Genomic DNA, 6,885 nt, shown 5'->3' with positions numbered 1-6,885 from the left:
AGAAGCAATTGTATTCTTTACAGATGGAGGAAGGTACAGATCTATTAGAGCACCTTAACATGTTCAATCAGATTATAAGTAAACTTGCAAACCTGTAGGTTAAGATCGAGGATGAAGACAAGGCGTTACTATTGCTGTCGTCGCTCCTAGAATCATATGATCACCTAGTAACGACTCTCTTGTACGGGAAGGAGACCCTTGGGATGGATGAAGTTGCAGTTGCCCTTATGTCCAATGATACAATGAAGAAGGCCAGTAGTACGAAATCTCAAGGAGAAGGTCTTTTCGAAGGTGATAAGGAGCAGGAAAGAGGGAGATCAAATCAGAAGGGATCTGGGGAAGAGTCAATCGAAATCAAAAGGGCAAAGACAAAGGTCTCTTGTTACTATTGTAAGAAGGAAGGTCATCTGAAGAGAGAGTGCTTGAAGAGGAAGGCAAACTTAAAGAAGAAAGGTGTAGATAAGGCATCTGAGAAAACTAGCGTGGCTGATAGTTCAGATGGAGATGATGGAGATGTACTCTCTATATCATCAGGTAAGAATCAACCTTCTAATTCTTGGATTCTAGATTCTGGATGTTCATATCATATGTGTCCACATAAGGATTGGTTTGATACATAGCAACTATATAATGGTGGGTCTGTCCTAATGGGGAATGATGTTGTATGCAAGACCATTGGGATAGGCACTATCAAAATCAAGATGTTTGATGGGATAGTAAGAACCTTAGCAGATGTGAGACATGTACCAGAATTAAGAAAAAACTTAATATCTTTGAGGGCACTTGACTCAAATGGCTACAAGTACATAGCAGAAGGTGGAGTTCTCAAAGTTATTAAAGGTGTAATGGTTGTCATGAAGGGATAGCTAACAGAAAACCTATACAGACTCATAGGGAGCACAATTATAGGTGAAACATCTGTAACTATAGATGCAGTATTTGATACAGATGATACCTATCTGTGACATATGCGATTATGGCATATGGAAGAAAGAGGATTGATGGAGCTTCATAAAAGGAAAATGGTGTAGGGAGTAAAAAACTTGTAAACTGAACTTCTGCAAGTATTGTATGTTCGGGAAACAGCGCAAGGTTAGTTTCAAAACTGTAAAACATAATAGTAAATGGGTGCTTGATTATGTACACAGTGATGTATGGGGTCCTTCAATAACAAAATCTAAAGGTGTGGCAGAATACTTCGTGACCTTTGTTGATAATTACTCAAGGAAAGTCTGGATCTACTTCATGAAGCATAAAAGTGAGGTGTTCATTAAATTTAAGGAATGGAAGGCTGAGGTAGAAAGGAACATAGGAAAGAAAATTAAATACTTGAAAACAGATAATGAAGGAGAGTACACATACAAGTCGTTTCTAGAATTGTGCAAAGCTGAAAGGATTACACGTCACTTCACGGTTCCAAAGACACCACAGCAAAATGGTGTAGCTGAAAGGATGAACAGAACACTTCTAGAAAGAGCTCGGAGTATGAGGCTGAATGCAGGGTTGAGCAAGAGATTTTGGGCAGAAGCAGTGAACATAGCGTGTTTCCTCATCAATAGGTCTCCATTAAAGGCGATTGATTGTAAACTTCCTAAAGAGGTATGGACAGGAAAACCAGTATATTATTCTATTCTAAAAATATTTAGTTGTCCATCCTATGCGCATATTGAGAGTGAGCAGCGTTCCAAGTTAGATTCAAAGTCTAACCAGTGTATCTTTCTTGTTTTTAAGAAAGGTGTAAAGGGATTCAAGTTGTGGGATCCAAATTCACAGAAAGTTGTGGTTAGCAGAGACGTTGTGTTTGATGAGTCTTATATAGTGAAGTCAAATTACAATTCACAAGCAGTTGATGAAAATAAAGAAGGTTCTACTGTGCAGGTGGAGTTAGGCGAGTTAGAAATAATAAGAGAGCATGAGTCATCCAGTGACTTACCAGGACAACAGGAAGCAGTAGAAGTTCCTTATACTGTGGCAAAGGGTAAAGGACTCACAAAGCACCTATGAGATACGGGTTTGAGGACATGGTTGTCTATGCCCTCACTGTAGGTACAGGTGATCCATCTTCCTACCATAATGCTTTGAGTGATGCATAGCATGATAAATGGATAACAACTATGATAGAGGAAATGGAATCTCTACAGAAGAACAAGACTTGAGAAATTATGGAAAAACCCAAATGAAGAAAAATCATTAGGTGTAAATGGGTCTTTCGTAAGAAAGAGGCAACATCTGAGAAGGAACGTGAAAGGTATAAGGCCAGACTTGTAGCCAAGGGCTATGCACAGAAAGAGTGGATAGACTACAATGAAATATTCTCTCCAGTGGTGAAACACACTTCGATCAGGGTACTACTTGCTTTGGTGGTCATGTATGATTTAGAGCTTGAACAACTTGATGTGAAAACTGCATTTCTTCATGGTGACTTGGAGGAACAGATTTACATAGAGCAATATGAAGGTTTCAAGGTGCAGGAAAAGGAAGATCATGTTTGTCTGCTTAAGAGGTCGCTTTATGGCCTTAAGCAATCTCCTAGGCAATGGTACAAGCATTTTGATTCCCACATGATGAAGATTGGCTACACAAGAAGTGAGTATGATAGTTGTGTTTATTATAAAGTGTCAAGTGATAATTCCATTATTTTGTTGATGACATGCTCATTACTGCAAAGAACAAACATGATATAGTCTCTTTGAAGTCTTTGTTGAGTGCTGAATTTGAGATGAAGGATCTTGGTGCTGCTAAGAAGATCCTTGGCATGGAAATCCTTAGAGATAGAAATGCAGGTAAACTTTGGGTAATTCAGAAGATGTATATTGAAAAGGTGCTAGAGCGTTTCAATATGGAAAAGGCTAAGCCGGTTAGCACTCCGTTAGCTGGCCACTTCAAGTTAGAAAGGGAATGCCCTACAACACATGAGGAGATGGAGTAGATGTCTCAAGTCCCTTATGCTAGCGCAGTTGGGAGTCTCATGTATGCTATGGTTTGTAGCAGGCCGGATTTGTCTCATGCAGTCAGTGTTGTTAGCAGACACATGAGTAATCCAGGGAAGGAGCATTGGAATGCAATTAAATGGATCTTCAGATATTTGAGCAAGACTAAAGATATACGTGTATGTTCAGTGGCAAGGGAAGTTCTACAGAATTGGCCGGTTATGTTGATTCTGACTATGCTGATGATTTAGACAAGAGGAGGTCTACTACAGGGTTTTTTTTTACATTGGCTAGTGGACCTATATCATGGAGGGCGATGCTTCAGTCTACAATTGCATTGTCCACTACAGAGGCAGAGTACATGGCAGCAGTTGAGGCTGCCAAGGAAGGAGTCTGGTTGGTTGGACTGGTTCGTGAGCTGAGGTTGGAGCAAGGAGGTACAGTGTTACATTGTGACAGTCAGAGTGTCATACATCTTGCAAAGAATCAGGTGTTTCATGCAAGGACAAAACATATTGATGTGAGATTTCACAAGATCAGGGAGCTTGTGTCAGAAGGTAGTATTCACTTGAGAAAAATTCATACAGATCTCAATCCTGCATATATGTTTACGAAACCAGTTACTATAGAGAAGTTCGAGTCCTGTTTGGACTTGATTAATATTACTCATTGTTGAAAATGAGGGGCGCACCAAACAGGTGCGGGTTTGTACCTCTAATGAAGTACAATGATGAAGACGTCTACAAGTTATCTTTACAGGAGGCTCGACAGAATTCAAGCCAAGGTGGAGATTGTTGGTATATGATGTCTTGTATTCCGTTGCAGTTTAATCCAGGGAGTATTGGTGCAGCACCTAGACAGGCAAGACGGTGGTCCCGCTAGCCGATTAGCCGACCGTGGGGGTTGCAAGGGGGTAGGAGGTCCCCTTGCATAGCAGGGGGTGTAGGGGGGCTACACCCTCCACTCGAATTTTTTATTTGAGGGCAATTGTGTACTTTCCAAATTAGGGTTTTTTCGCTTTATATTTGTAACGATAGTTTCTTTCTCTGTAATGCAAGCAATACTGAGAGGTGTGAGGACGAACGTTGTAACCCTATTCTCCATTGATAGTGAAACAAGATCTCATCTCACCGGGAATGTAGACAACTTTGTCGAACCTCATAAAAATCCATGTGCATTGTTTGTTTTGTTTTTCCATTATCTTCTGCATCGTTTTAGGGTGGCGTTTCTACAGAGAGCACATATGAACTTTTTGTGTATAAGTTAGCAATAGAAAATATGAATGGACAATATGAAGATGAAGCTCCAAATATGGTCCAAAAAAATATGGAGCATACTTTTCCTTCTTGCCTCATAAAATTTTCTAGAAATCACTTCAATTTACTTCAATTAAGCAACAACAATTGAATGGATGCACTACTTTTACAGATGACTTTATTGAAAAAAATTAATGGAGCCTAGCTAAAATTCATAAAAATTATCATTGAAACTCATTCTTCAGAAGCTAGATCTCCATGTATATGGCAGGAGAATGAATTTGATTCTCCAATACATATTGATCCACACTTTGAGCTTAGTTTCCATCACTGGAGCCCCAATTATTCCCCAAATCAGACGGCTCATAAATATAGTTTGTTACCAACAGAAATAAGCCCTCTGCACAAACCGTCACTCCCCTTTGGGAACTCCACATAACTGGTTTTAGTCTTTTGCATCCTCCTCCATCTTCTTCTCCCATCTGTGTTTCCTGCAATCCAATAACATTTCTGGCATTTTCTTCATCAACTCAGCAGAATTAGCCCTTTTCTCTGCTGATATTCTGTCACACCCCTAGATCCCTGTAGCCCCAGACCCCCTTGGAAAGCTCATCTTTGTATTTTGCCAACTTTTCTCTCCATGGATATTGGTATTCACCAATCGTTTTCACTACAGCTTTTCCCACGTTACCTGCCATCTCGTTCGAGTTCTACATTTGTTCAAAATTAACAGTATAGAAGCTGAAACTCCATAGTCCTCAGAAGTATAAAATGAGAATGAACATCATTTACTATGGACTAGTAAACCAAGTAAATAACAGATGGGAAGGAAAAAATCAGACAAACCTATCCTATCATGTAAACTACTCTAGAAACAAACCTTACAAGCAGATGACCAACCATCAATTAGCCAGCATTTTGGCCTCCCATGGTGAGTCAAGAGTCAAGACAAGGCACCATTCACATTCCCCTTTGTTTCTACCCAAAAAAAAAAAAAAAAACATTCCACTTTGCTATATGTGATTTCTATGTGCTACCGATTTCTCGAAGGCGATCACCAAGCATTGGATGGAGATGGAGAAGAGTAATTTTCCGTCTTTAAGAAAATCTTTGAGATCTGCCCTTCTTTCAAGCTAGAATTAGACAGTAGATTGAATAGCTTTCATCAACCAACCATGCCCATGGGATGGTAAATTGTGACTTCCTAAGCCAACCAACCAAGCAATGGGGTTGGAAATGATAAATTTTTCCCCACTTTGCTATCCATTGGTAGTGCCCAATCAAATGGAATGCTCAAACAGGCTATTGCACAGGTTGTGAACAGAACTTATACTGCTATTGAACAAACAAAGGGAAAATGAAAGTATTTGTGAGGTGATGCTTGCTCCCTGACCTATGCAATATCACGATTCTGATAATCAAACTATCCCAGCAAGTCACAGGTTCCACTCGGAACCACAGGTTTTGCACGGTTTGATGGATTGGGTTCCAAAAAGTATAATTATACATAACTAAAGAGGCTTTGGTTTCAAATGAAACAGGAAACCCACTCAAATTTTTTTCTATTTTTCTAACCTAATCAGGGATAAAACCAAATAAAAGAAAAAGAAAAATCATTGAAGGACGGACCGAGTTTTCCTAAAGCCACGGTGAATGGATTGTCATTCACAATGGCCCATCGTGACCACGTACAATAGGGGGAGAGATGGGGGTCACATCTGGACCATTGCATTGTTCAACCACCAGTGGAGGAAAACATTGTTCTTGAATTTAAAGGGAAGTAAGAAAAGAACGATCCAACAGACAACTCTTATAATTCAACAACTAATTTTTCTCATTATTTTGGATAAATAGCAAATCAGAAATACATAAGAATACATAATTGTACAAGCTTGAAACAGAAACCCTCTTCAAAGGGGCCACAACACTAAAACACAACCTAATGCAGCAATGGACATTCTCCAACAGCTCAAAAGGGAATAGAATCCCCAAAACGAATTCAATTACTCTAATTCAAAATACACATTCAGATTTCAGAATACGTAACATTACAGAAAGGCCAAAGAAATTAAAATAAATAAACAAAATTTATGGGAACAACAGAGAACCATAATAGCAACAAAATTCAGATATATAAGTATGGCATGAAGAAAGAAACATTATGTAGAAAAGAAAAAGAAGGCTCGGTAGATTCAAAGGGGGAAAAAAAGGGTTTTCTTCTGGGTCGATTCACAAAAGAGAGATATAGAAAAAAAACCAAAAGAACGAAGAAAACCTGAGATGTTGTTTTCCGCTATCACTTCCCCATCTGCTCTTAGGCTGTGTTTGGTAGCCAGGAGAACAAAAGAAAAAATGTACACTTTTTGTACTTTGTTCCCAATGTTGAGAATTTTTCTTTGCACTTGGTATGTCTTCATCCAAAAAAAGATTCTTCTTTTTAAATTCAAAATTTTCCTTAAGATTTGTGAAATTTTCTTTTGTTCTCCCAAAAATTTTTTTGCCAAAAATACAAGAAAACATGAGAAAATATGAAAACATAATAAGACAAAAAATAAATGATTACACAATGATTTCTTATGTGTCTATTTCTCTCTTAAAATTCAAATTTTTTTGAATTTTTTATTTTCTTTTCTAGATTCTTTTTTCTTTTTTTCTTCCCTTGGCTACCAAACTACCAAACACGGTCTTGGTAGCCAAGA

The 6,885-nt window shown here is 38.6% G+C and overlaps 1 pseudogene; it reads right to left on the bottom strand.

The window, feature by feature from the left end:
* Positions 1 to 4,508: 4,508 nt before the first annotated feature.
* LOC122060109 lies at positions 4,509 to 4,884 on the bottom strand (annotated as a pseudogene).
* Positions 4,885 to 6,885: the final 2,001 nt, after the last annotated feature.

This window comes from Macadamia integrifolia, chromosome 13, assembly GCF_013358625.1.
Source record: "Macadamia integrifolia cultivar HAES 741 chromosome 13, SCU_Mint_v3, whole genome shotgun sequence".
NCBI lineage: Eukaryota > Viridiplantae > Streptophyta > Magnoliopsida > Proteales > Proteaceae > Macadamia > Macadamia integrifolia.
Note: the sequence above shows the minus strand (reverse complement) of the source record. Positions and strands in the feature narration are given on the sequence as shown.